At 45.6% G+C, this 12421-nt stretch overlaps 1 protein-coding gene across 7 annotated transcripts in view; it reads right to left on the bottom strand.

The window, feature by feature from the left end:
• The window catches only part of LOC144687623 (uncharacterized), a 204574-nt gene that overhangs the window by 179709 nt on the left and 12444 nt on the right, over positions 1-12421 (bottom strand). The window contains exon 1 of one of the 7 annotated variants that reach the window (XM_078553976.1): positions 4912-5007. The exons of 3 other annotated variants lie outside the window; for them this stretch is intronic. The gene's annotated coding sequence lies outside the window, so the exon portion shown is untranslated. Of the gene's footprint in view, positions 1-4696; positions 4834-4911; positions 5008-12421 lie in introns of those variants that run through there. 3 more of the 7 variants (XM_078553979.1, XM_078553980.1, XM_078553982.1) reach the window with 3 other exon arrangements.

The following is a 12421-nucleotide window of genomic DNA, read 5'->3' as shown; positions in this document are numbered from 1 at the left end:
GAAGTTGATGTGTCACAGCTAGAGTTAGCAAAAATTCAGTTGCAAATAAAGCAGCTTGAGATAGAAAAAGAAAAAGAGATGAAAAAACGTGAATTGGAGGAAAGAGAGAAATGAAAAAGCTTGAACCAGAAAGAAAGGGCAGAACAAATGGAAAAGATAAGGTTTGAATTAGAAAAAGAGGAGAAAGAAAAAGATCAAAAAAGATTGAAAGAAATGAAAATGCGAAAGCTTGAGCTTGAATTTCAAAGAGAAAAAGAAATTAGTCAACATGCCTTAGCTGGAGAAAAGTTTAGAGTAAAGGAGGAAAGAGGAGATAATTGTTCAGGGAATGATCCTGATTCCACTGAGGAATTTAATTTAACTAAGAATCTTCATTTAGTGCCTATATTTTCAGAGGATGGAGTTGAAAGATATTTCACCTACTTTGAAAAGATATCTGTGAATGGTTGATGAGGGCAAGGCCATTGATATGGAATATATAGACTTCCAAAAGGTGTTCGATACAGTGCCACACAACAGGCTTGTGAGGAAAGTTATAGCTCATGGAATAAAAGGGACAGTAGAAAAGTGGATACAAAATTGGCTGAGGGATAGGAAACAGAGTAATGGATAATGGGTATTTTTCGGGCTGGAAGAAGGTTCCGCAGGGATTGGTATTGGGACCCTTGCTTTTCCTGATATATATATAAATGATCTAGATCTTGGTGTGCAGGGGACAATTTCAAAGTTTGCAGATGACACAAAACTTGAGAGAATTATAAACAGTGAGGAGGACAGTGTAGAACTTTAAAAGGGCATTGACACATTGGTGGAGTGGGCAGATAGATGGCAGATGAAGTTCAATACGGAGAAGTGTGAGGTGATACATTTTGGTACAAAGAACATGGAGAGACAGTATAACATAAAGGATACTATTCTAAAGGGTGTGCAGGGGCAGAGAGACCTGAGTGTGTATGTACATAAATCATTAAAGGTGGCAGGACAGGTAGTTAGAACTGTTACTAAAGCATACAGTATTCTAGTCTTCACTAATAGGGGCATAGAGTGCAAGAGCAGGGAGGTAATGATGAATTTATATAAGACACTGGTTAAACCTCACGTGGAGTATTGTATACAGTTCTGGATGCCACACTATAGGAAGGATGTGAACGCATTGGAGAGAGTGCAGAAGAGGTTTACGAGAATTGTTTAATCCCTGGAACCATTCAGTTATGAGGAAAGATTGGAGAAGTTGGAACTGTTTTCCTTGGGGAGAAGGTTAAGAGCAGACTTGATAGGAGTTTTCAAAATCATGAGGGGTCTGGACAGAGTAGATAGAGAGAAACTGTTCCCGCTTGTAAACAGATCAAGAACCAGAGGGCACTGTATTAAGGTGTTTTCCAAAAGAAGCAAATGTGAGGTGAGAAAAAACTTTCACACAGCGAGTTGTTATGGTTTGGAATGTCCTGCCTGGAAGTGTGGTGGAGGCAGGTTCAAATGAGTCATTCAAGAGGGCATTGGATAATTATGTAAATAGAAACAATGTGCAGGGTTATGGGAAAAGGCAGGAGATTGGCACTAAGTTAAAATGCTCAGAAAGCCGGTGCAGACACAATGGGCCAAATGGCGTCCTTCTACAGAGTAAAGATTCAGTGGTTCTGTGATTTTTGAAGTCAGGAGTGTAATGGAATCCTCTCCACGTGCCTGGATGAGTGCAGTCCAACAAAGTCCTCTGACTCACTTGTGTATCACCCATAGGATGCACTTGCAGCAACTCGTCAAGGCTGCTTTAGCAGCATTTCCCAAACCCATGACCACCGCCATCTAGAAGGATAAGGGCAGCAGACACATGGGAACACCACTGGCTGCAAGTTCTCCTCAAAGCCAGACTCTATCCTGACTTTGGCATTTATCATTGTTTCTTCATGGTTGCTGGCTCAAAATCCTGGAAGTCCCTACCTAAGGGACTCAGTTGCCTGCTTTCTCACCTGAGTCAGAAGGTTATAGGTTTAAGTCCCCCAAGGGGCTTGAGCACAAAATATCAGCTGATAGTGCAGTGCAGTACAGTACTGAGGGAGTGCTGCACTGTCAGAGATGCTGCTTTCAGATGAGACGTTAAACCAATCTGCCCTCTCAGGTGTACATAAAAAGAATCCCGTGGCACTACTTGAAGAGTTGGGGAGTTCTCCTCAGTATCCTGGCCAATATTTATCCTTCAACCAACATTGTTAAAACAGATCATTCTCACCTTTCATTTGTAGGGTCTCACTGAGTGGAAATCAGCAGCTACATTTCTGACAACAATGACACTTCAGTAGTAGTGCTTTGGGACCTCCTGAGGTTGTGAAAGGTGCTAAATAAATGCAAGTTTTTCTTTTCTGTCTGATAGTCTGTTCAGCACATTCAACATGGGAGCTGCCAGTGGTGTTGCTGGCTTCACTAAACTGCCTGTGACCAGACTGGTTCAAGAAGAATATGTGTCCTTCTTTGTAACTGAGCCCGTTGGCCCTTTTACCCATTCAGTAAAGTGTCAATCGGCAATCTGAACATGGAAAGTAAGCGGTGTGGAGACTGTGAGCTGATGTCAGGATGACAAGTGCTTTCTTTTTAACAACTTCAGGCCTGTAGCCAAAGAAGGTACACATCCCATGGATCCTGATCAGTCATGTCAGTAATCAGTGTTTGGGAAGAACAGCTCAGTGTGATCGATTCACTTGTCGACTGCAGCGTAACAAAGACCAGCGTTCACCAGACAGGGTAATAATTCATCTACCAGCAAAGACATTGGGTAAATTCTTGGGCTAGATTTTCACTCCTTCATTGTGCATGAGGAAAGCTAATACAGTAACTGTGCACCCAAATTGTGTGTCCTTATTCTCTCCCTCTATAATATTTGTAAAATAGAGGGCGAGAGAGAAAGGGGAGAAAGAGACAGTGAAGGAGACTGTGCTGCAGAATCCCAGCACGGCCATGACCATCTGAATGGTCGCCTTCTGTGCTGTAACCATTCTATGACTCTATGATGCTAGAAAGAGAGAGAGGGAGAGAGAAGTGAAGACAAACATAGAAACAGAGCATTTCAGATCAATGATCTAGATTAGAACTGACTAATGATCTGAATTGGTTCTAATGAAAGATCACGGGCCTGAAACAATAGCTCATTTTCTCTCTTCACAGATCCTGCCTGATCTGCTGAGCGTCTCCAGCATTTTCATCTTTTTTTTCCCAGATTCCAGCATCCACAGTATTTTGCTTTGCTTTGCTATCCATAATGGGTTTTCTTAACTTAGACCAGCAGGGCGAGTGGGCAGCCAGGACCCGGATATGGTAGCGGATGGCCGAACCTCATTTGCCAGCTGCCTGTCAAGAGGGGCAGAAAGAGGTAGGTGGCTATTGAAGACCAGCCGCCTGGAGGCCACTCGCTGGCATTCAGGTACACCACACTGTTCACTTCATCCAGAAAAAAAGATTGAAATTCCTATCCTGTTCTGGACAGGCTCCTTAATGAGTTCCTTGAGGAGTTTAAGGAGCCGTTAATTGGTGACAAGCCAGATGCTTTGAAAATCACATTGTATTCTGGAGACAGTGGGTTCCAGCCCCGCCCTCTGAAAACGCAACTTTCAAATTGCGCCCGTACGTGTTCCCACCCCCACCGGCAATTGAAAATCCACCCTGTGAGGCCAGGAGGAGCAGCAGTTTAACTCTCCCCTTACAAGGGCCTCTTCTCCCTGTACACCAGGTTCCACGGAGGGAAATTTCACGAAGCCACTCAACCGGTAGAAACATTCACGCCGAGGTGACCTAGCATCCTGTCTGGTGCACGCCATATTCTCATGGCCCTACATCTGTGCAGCCAGCATATCCATCTGAGTCAGGCATCACATCACGTACATAGAACTCCAATTGTCGTATTAGGATTCAATTAGATTGAAACATGTGCCATGCAGACTCCACCCAGCTTTTGCTGGCAATCCAACCAAAGAAGGGCCCAGTATGTGAAAGCCACACCTGACACTGTCTCTCTATGTGAAGGAAGAATTTATGAGAGGGCAAGGCAGTGGTGCTGTCCTTCCAGCCCAGATTTAACTCCCAATGATTTCTTTGCAAAGCCACTCTAAGGCAACTCACAACAGCAAGCACCACTCTGTTACATCCCTCTCACCCACGCAGCAAGTGAGAAACTGAGGGACTGGGCCCAGAGAGAGCAGGGCCAGCTCAGGTTGGGAATGGGGGAGGGAGTGAAAGTCAGGCTATGAGGGAATGGGGTAGGGACTCAGTCAGGAGGACATGCTGAACTTAGTGTTTGGGAAGGATCAGGCAGAAGGCAAAATGGTGGCTACCAGGAAGGGTATGGGCAATCTGAACAGTGGAGCTGAGAGGAAGTGAGAACTGGGTGCAGCAAGGCCCAAGCGTCAGGCCAGGGGGAAGAATGGGGCTGCTGGACTTAGCACCAGGAGGGAGAAGGAGGAATCTAGAGCCTGGGAGGCACTGGACAGCCTGGACTATGGCCCAATCAGAAGCAGGAAGCCTGGGCTGAGATCTAATTGCATTTGGGTAGAAGTTTCTGTACCACATGTGGCGGTTGGATTGCAGTCGAGGAACACTCGACCAACAGTATTCCCTTTCAATCAGAAACTCCGATTAGATCTCAGTGATTAATCTATAGAGAATTTTGACCAAACTAAGTCTGAACATCAGCAGTTTCCTTAAGACTTACGTAATCCTCTGTGGCCTCAGGACAGACATTCCATCTCCTCACTCCACTCTCTCTGGTTCAAAACAACTGACACATATCTGAATAAGACTGTGGGTTACTGGAGTACATTCCAGGCTACATACAGAACAATAGATGATTAGGGTTAGGGCTGTGCCAGGTTTCTGACTGGCAAACATGCCGTGCTTTTTTCACAGAGAAAACTAACAAGTTCTTACCACGGTTAAATCCTAAAAAGCAGAATAATTGTCAACCCTGGATCAGGTTCTTTACAAATTTCAGATAAAACCCTAGTATGCAAATCTGTGAACCTTGAATCCTTCAGTTTGGAATTTGCAGAATGTAAATGATTAACATTTTACCTCAGTGTGCACTTCCTCTCCACAAAATCTCACTTTCTATTTTCATGCCTTTTGTCAGACTTTTATGTCTACTTGTTATCTATTAGAAATTCCGATGTGGGCGTTGGGTTGGGTGGGGGGATGGTGGATTTAATGGAGGTGTCGGGGGGGTCTCACCTGCCAGCTGGAGACCCCACGTTACCTCCTCTGGGAAGCCTCACCAGTGTTAAGTGCCGCTCAGGCACTTAAGTAGCCAATGGGGGGGCTTCCCTGGGGTCCCACCAGCAGCACCAGGGAGGCGGTGGCTGCTGCCGGGACAATTGCCCACTGGAGGCCCAGGATTGCAGACCGATCCAGACCATAAATAAGTCATGGCGGGAGGGCTTTCACAGGCCAGGGGTCGCCGGGGTGGGGGGAAGAGCGGCAAGGGCAGGGAGTTGGCTCTCAGCTGCCCGATGCCGGGTCCCTCAATCAGGCACTGAGTACCTTTAAAGGAGGACACCCCGCACTCGGCACCCCCCCACCCCTCCCACCTCCGCCTCCTTCCCCGCCCCCCCCCCACCCCCCGCCCCAACCCCCACCCCCACCCCCACCCAGAGAAGGAAAAGCTCTTTGTGAGCTAGGAAATCAACCAGCCTACTTAACAAGTTGCTGGTATCCAAGTTTATTTTATAATTCATACCTTGGTCAGGAACAAATCATTAAGACAGGGCTGCTCCTACATTTGAACTTTGAGAGCCATTGCTGTCATCAGTGTAAAAGCTTTAGATACCACTGACATACTGATGTGCAGGGCTTTGTGCCAATGTCAAAGTTAATGTAAATTGTTTACATTATTATTTATTCATGGTTGAAGATTAGAATGGAGAGTGTTCAATCTGTCCTGTTTCTTAATAATTGGTTATTAATGACTGTGGTGGTAACCACTTCTTGCAGTTCATCAGCACCCAGATAATATGCAAGTGGATTTATCACTCATAGAAACAATTTCCATGCCGCTATTAAGAGAATCTAACCATCGCTCCTTGACATTCAATTGCTGAATCCCCCACTATCAACATCCTGGGGGTTACCATTACCAGAAACTGAACTGGACTAGCCATATAAATACTGTGGCTACAAGAGCAGGTCAGAGGCTGGGAATTCTGCAGTGAGTAACTCACCTCCTGACTCCCCAAAGCCTGTCCACCATCCACAAGGCACAAGTCAGGAGTGTGATGGAACACTCCCCACTTGCCTGGATGAGTGCAGCTCCCACAACACTCAAGAAGCTTGACACCATCCAGGACAAAGCAGCCCACTTGATTGGCACCCCATCCACAAATATTCACTCCCTCCACTACCAACTCCCAGTGGCAGCAGTGTGTACCATAGCAAGATGCATGCAGGAATTCACCAAGGCTCTTTAGGCAGCATCTTCCAAACCCACAACCATTACCATCTAGAAGGACAAGGGCAGCAGACACACGGGAATACCACCACCTGGAGGTTCCCCTCCAAAGCACTCACCATCCTGACTTGGAAATATATCACTGTTCCTTCATTGTCGTTGGGTCAAAATCCTGGAACTCCCTCCCTAACAGCACTGTGTGTGTACCTACACCACATGGACTGCAGCGGTTCAAGAAGGCAGCTCACCGCCACCTTCTCAAGGGCAACTAGGGATGGGAAATAAGTGCTGGCCTAGCCAGTGGCGCCCACATCCAGTGAATGAATTTTAAAAAAGCACTACATAGTAAAGTCTAAATGCATTCAGTGCCCTGTGCGAAATATTTTTGCAAAGGATCACGTAAGAGGGGAGTTTTGAGTCCTACTGGATAATATTGGTGTCATGACAGAATAAGTTTGGAAAAGTTAGTTTGTGACCTCAGCCAAACAGTGACTGGCTGCTGAAACTTCCCATCTGGACAACCCTTTGAAAATATTGATGCATCCCTGACCTCACCCTAACTCCCAGCTGTAACTACGTCAGCTAACCAGAGGAAAGTAGTGCTCTAATTGCAAAGGTTATATTATATGTCTATTATATTCAGTGTACAGCATCTGACATAATAGAATAGTAGAATCAACAAATGAGTTACAGAAGTTGTAGAACATTGAATTCTTGAGACAGCTCACTAATGCTATGAAGAATGTTCAGTCACAGGATCTCCTTGCAGGTCAACCAGTGTCCAGTTCAAAGATTTAGTTATCGCCCATCTCCACATTAAACTCCGGAGTACCTGCTCAGTTGCAAACAAGCTCCTCGCCAGCTATGGCCATATCGTGAACAGCCACATTGACTTCTCAGCTTTGGCTGAAACTTGCCTCATAAGCAGCAACACATTGCTGCTTACTGAAGTCTCGCCACCTGGCTACAATATCTACCACCTGGCCCACCCAAAGTGCCCACTGTGATAAGTGCCCTTATCACCAAATTGTGCCTCAGTTTCTCCCTCAACTCTCCTTCAAGCACCTCACCTTCGCCTACACACAACCCCCTCCACACCATACCCCATCTCACCAAATGATATCCTCCCTCAGCATCAGTATTGAGTGATTTCACAGCCAGTGATTTCATTCTCCATCTCAGCTAAGCCTGCCCTCTCTACTCTTGAGTTTCACAACCCTCTAGTTCTCCCCGAACCTCTCCCTCATGTAAACTCTTCTGCACATCTTCACAACCACTCCCTCGATCTCGTCATTTCTTGCGGCCTCTCTGCTTCCATTGTTTGATCACCTCTGACCACTTTCCAGTATCCTACACAGTCCACACCCCCGTCGCCTTCCAACCCCACTTCCTTCTCCGTCCTTCCCTGGAAAAAAAAACTATCCAAGTCACTAGGCAACTACATTTTCCACCTTGCAACTACATAGCCTTTGGCTTTCCATTCACCCTGCCAATTCTGCAGCTTTCCATCTACTTGCTTATTTCCTTAGCTCTAAATATTAATGGTTAAGCCAAGTACCAGAAGCAGAGAAATATTTTGCTACAATTACCATAAAGTTGCCTTTTGACAATAGAAGATCACAACTGGCTTGTCAGACTTCCTTGATTACAGGGGTCCTTGGCAGAGGCAGTCCAAGCACCAAAGCTCCAAACATTGACAACCTCAAACATGGTGTCAAGAAGACGGCCCAAAACAGGAAGCAAAACAGGAACTATTTTGTGTGGGGGGGCTGAGGTGGGGGTAGAAAACAATTTTAACTTCTAAATTAGTAAAACAAATACAAGATTTTATTTTTGCACAATTACTCAACTATTAGGCTATTTTAGAGTTTTCCTTTCAAGATGTCCTACAGTTGCCAAAATGTATGAATTTCGCTGCTCTCTGTTAGTCACAGATGCAGGAGCCTGGAGCAGAGGGCACAAAATTAGAGGGGTCACATCCTTCATGATATAGACAGCTCTAGGGGGATAAAACTGTAGTGTGGGACAGTCACTAAGGTCCAACTAGAACGGCTTCCCAAGAGGTGGTAGTTTGCAGCCATTTCACAGACCTTCTATATACCTGGAGGAGCAAACATCTTTGTAGCAGCTGTGAGACACTGCAGCTTACAGTTGAATTGATGATGGATATTTCAGTGGAAGAAAATCCATAGATAATTATATATATGAGCATGTTCAATAGTGGAATCAACTTGTTTGCAATCATTTATCAAGATCTATAAACAATCAATGTTAAGAGCACTGCTTCAGTGTAAAACATTAATGATGCAAACTGGTGTTCAGTTCAACAGAAACCACAAGATCAAGCCAAAATCTGAAGCGATTTAGCATTCGTATTACATGTCCAGTTGAGACTGCAATGATAAATGGGTGGTTATCCTGAGCATTTTTTTAATATCCTTGTCGATCCACCAGTAGCTCTGAAAACTATTAATTGCTAAAATAAATTCAGAGAAGAAGAATATTATAATTACTGTTGTCTATGGGATAATTTAAAGGGCAGATGAATCTATGGAGGTCACTGAAACAGGTTCTTCATCAATTCCACCAGTGAACTCAAAGATACATATGGTGTGGTGCTAAGCCATGTAGGAACATAGGAATTGATGGACTAAAAAAGACTAAAATCCATCTAATTCAACTTCTACCATCCTGGTAGTCAAATGATACAACAGCAATGGAGTTGTTGACTATAAAAGCAATTAATCTCTATCAGTTGGACCACACAGGCATGAGGTGAGGAAAACCCCAATGATTGGGGTCTTTGGAACCATTGATGCAAAATCACCAAGTGCTCCCTGTCCAGTAACACCTCCATTTTAAATTTCCCATACAAAAACAAAATATTACTGATGCTAGGAATCTGAAATAAAAACAGAAAATGCTAAAAATACTCAGCAGGTCAGGCAACATTTGTGGAGAGAGAAAAATAATTCACATTTCATATTGATGACCTTTTACCAGAGCTGGGAAAAGTTAGAGATTTAAAAGGCTCAAACCTTTTTTCAAAACCTTCCGTGGCCTTTGTCCCTCCCTATCTCTGTAATCACCTGCAAGCTTACAATTTCCAAAATCTCCGCACTCCTCCAATTCTGGCCTCTTGTGCAGCCCTCATTTTAATTGTTCCACCATTCACGACTGTGCCTTCAGCTGTGTGAGCCCCAAGCTCTGGAATTCCCTCCCTAAACCTCTGTTCTACCTCTATCTTCTGGGTCCTTTAAGACACTCCTTAAATCGTGTTGTGTTGACCCAAACTAATATATGGTGTCAAATTGTGTTTGATAACACACTTGTGAAGTTCCTTGGGACATTTTTCTACACCAGGGGGGAGGTGGTGCTCCAGTGATAATGTCACTGGACTAGTAATCCAGGGGCCCAGAATAATGTTCAGGGGGGAATGGGTCCAAATCCCACCATGGCAGCTGCTGGAATTTAAATTTACCTAGTAGAGCTAGTCTTAGTAAAGGTGCCCATGAAATTATCAATTGCCATAATCTGGTTCACTAATCTGCCGTCCTTACCCAGCCTGGCCTCCATGTGACTTCAGACCCACAATAATGTGGTTGGCTTTTAATTGCCCTCTGAAATAGCCCAGCAAGTCACTCAGTGAAAGGGCAATTAGGGACGGGCAGCAAATGCTGGCTTTGCCAGCAATGCCCACATCCTGTGAAAGAATATTTTTAAAGCGCTACATGAACGCAAGTTATTGTGGTAGTTGCTGCTGCTCCCAAGCATGCTGTACTGAACATATAAACCAGGATGGTGCCTGGTTCAATCTCTTGACTGTGCTGATTTACCAAATCTCAGCTGAGCAAGGAATGGGAGTGCCACTATTATCTTCTGTGGCTTTGGGCTGCAGGTGGTGGGGGAGCAGGGGATGGTGGGGAACAGGGTGGGGGGGGGGGGGAGTTGTGGGGGTGGGGCTGGGTGGGTTGGTGGGGTGGAGGGGTGGGGGGCGGGGTGGGGGGGTGGGGGTGAGGAGAAACAAAAGAAGCCAGGGTTCTGACTTGATTGGATCAGGCTTGGTTACATGGTCGAATAACCTGACAACGGTCATATACGAAGGAAGGCCATCTGGGTGAGGTGCCAGAGGCAGGGACAGTCATTGGATCATAAAACCCATGTGATTGCTTGGTTCCCTGAGACAGTCAGGGATCCAAGTGCTAGGTTTGTCTAGTAAAATGTAGGGGGCTAAAAATTTTCCATGCTTTTCAGACATGCGGGTCTCCACTGATTATGTTCCAGTGGAGGTTGGCAGAACATAAATTGGATACTGCCACCTCCTTTACCTGATAATAGCATGGGCTAAGTGGCTTACCTGATGCTGGCTGCCTCTGCACTCAGTAGAGTTGAACAGCATTCGCTGCTAACATGTGGCACAGCTAGCCTTCTGTTCTTAAAGGCAATTTGTCCCTCTTAAAGGGAACCTTCACAGAAATACAGGAGGCTGCTGTTGAATACTATTGTTGCAGTCCTAAACAGGGAAAATGGAACATCAGGGCAGACACATAGCTCAGATGCTGTTCTGGAGGTTTTAGCGGAAGAGGTCCGTAAGAAACATAAGGAATAGAAGCAGGGGTAGACCATTTAGCCTCTCGAGCCTGCTCCACCACTCAGTAAGATCATGGCTGATCTGACTGTGGCCTCAACTCCACTTTCTTATCTGCCCACCGTAACCTTTGCCTCCCTTGAAGATCAAAAATCAAAAATCAGTCTTAAATATATAATGACCCAGTCTTTGCTGCTCTCTGGGGCAGAGAATTCCAAATACTAATGACTCTCGAAGAGAAGAAATTCCTCCTCATCTCCACCTTAACTGGGAGGCGCCTTAATGTTAAACTAGTTAAATTAGTGCCCCCTAGTTCTAGATTCACCCATTCAATAAGATCACCTCTCATTCTTCTAAACTCCAATAAGTACAGGCCCGACTTGCTCAACCTTTCCTCATAAGGCAAACCCCTTCACCCCAGGAATCAGCCTGGTGAACCTTCTATCAACTGCCTTCTGTGCAAATATATCCCTCCTTAAGTAAGGAGACCAAAGCTGTACACAATATTCTAGGTGTGGCCCCGCCAATACTGTGTACAACTGCAGCAAGACTTCCCTACTTTTACACTCCAACCCCCTTGCAATGAAAGCAAACATTCCACTTGCCTTTCTAATTACTAGCTGTTCCTCAGGGGACCCTCAAGGCCCACCCTGAGAAGAGATTGGGGGTAGGTGGTCAGGAAGATCAATTCTGGCATCTGGATCTGAGGAGTTGCCAGGAATGCCACTAGAACTCTACTTTGCTCATGCCATTGAGGTCAGTGAATGTATCTTTACATGACATTGCCTACCCATTGCAAACCCAACCTCTTGTGCCGCTCAATACATCACACACCCATCAGAAGCCCTGGCACTCGGGACTCCCACCTAACATGCAAATGCACCAACTCACGCTCACATACCTGTCAATGCTGCCTCCAGTGATTCAGCTATGGCAGATACGTTGTCCAAATACAGTACAGCACAATCATTGACATTCTTACATCTCTCTTGCAGGGCATGGTGGCCCACAATGGAAGGGAGCAGAGCAAAACCGATGAAGACCAAGGATGGTTCCATTTCCTGAGCCCTAATGAGGAAATGGTTCTCCGTATCATGAGGCTGGCTGGGACAGAGCCCACGGCATCCATTGTAGAAAACATTGAGGATGTTTCTACGGCTGGAATTTTCCAGCCCCTCACACTGGTGGGATCTTCCTGTCCCGCCGATGTGAATGGGGATTTCAATGGCTCACTGGCCCCGCCGTTGGGGAACCCGCCGTGCGGAGGCTGGAAAATTCAAGCCTATGTTTCTGCCTAATGCTCCTTCTCAACTCCCAGCTCACTCTCATCCTGCTACCTGGCATGATGGACAAGCTGCTGATAGTGTCACCATGACCTCTTGCTTTCCACCCCACCCACCTTCCCTCAC

The sequence above is a fragment of the Cetorhinus maximus genome, chromosome 12, assembly GCF_964194155.1.
Source record: "Cetorhinus maximus chromosome 12, sCetMax3.hap1.1, whole genome shotgun sequence".
Taxonomy (NCBI): Eukaryota; Metazoa; Chordata; class Chondrichthyes; order Lamniformes; family Cetorhinidae; genus Cetorhinus; species Cetorhinus maximus.
The sequence above is the reverse complement of the archived record's forward strand: the minus strand, read 5'-3'. Positions and strand labels throughout refer to the sequence as shown.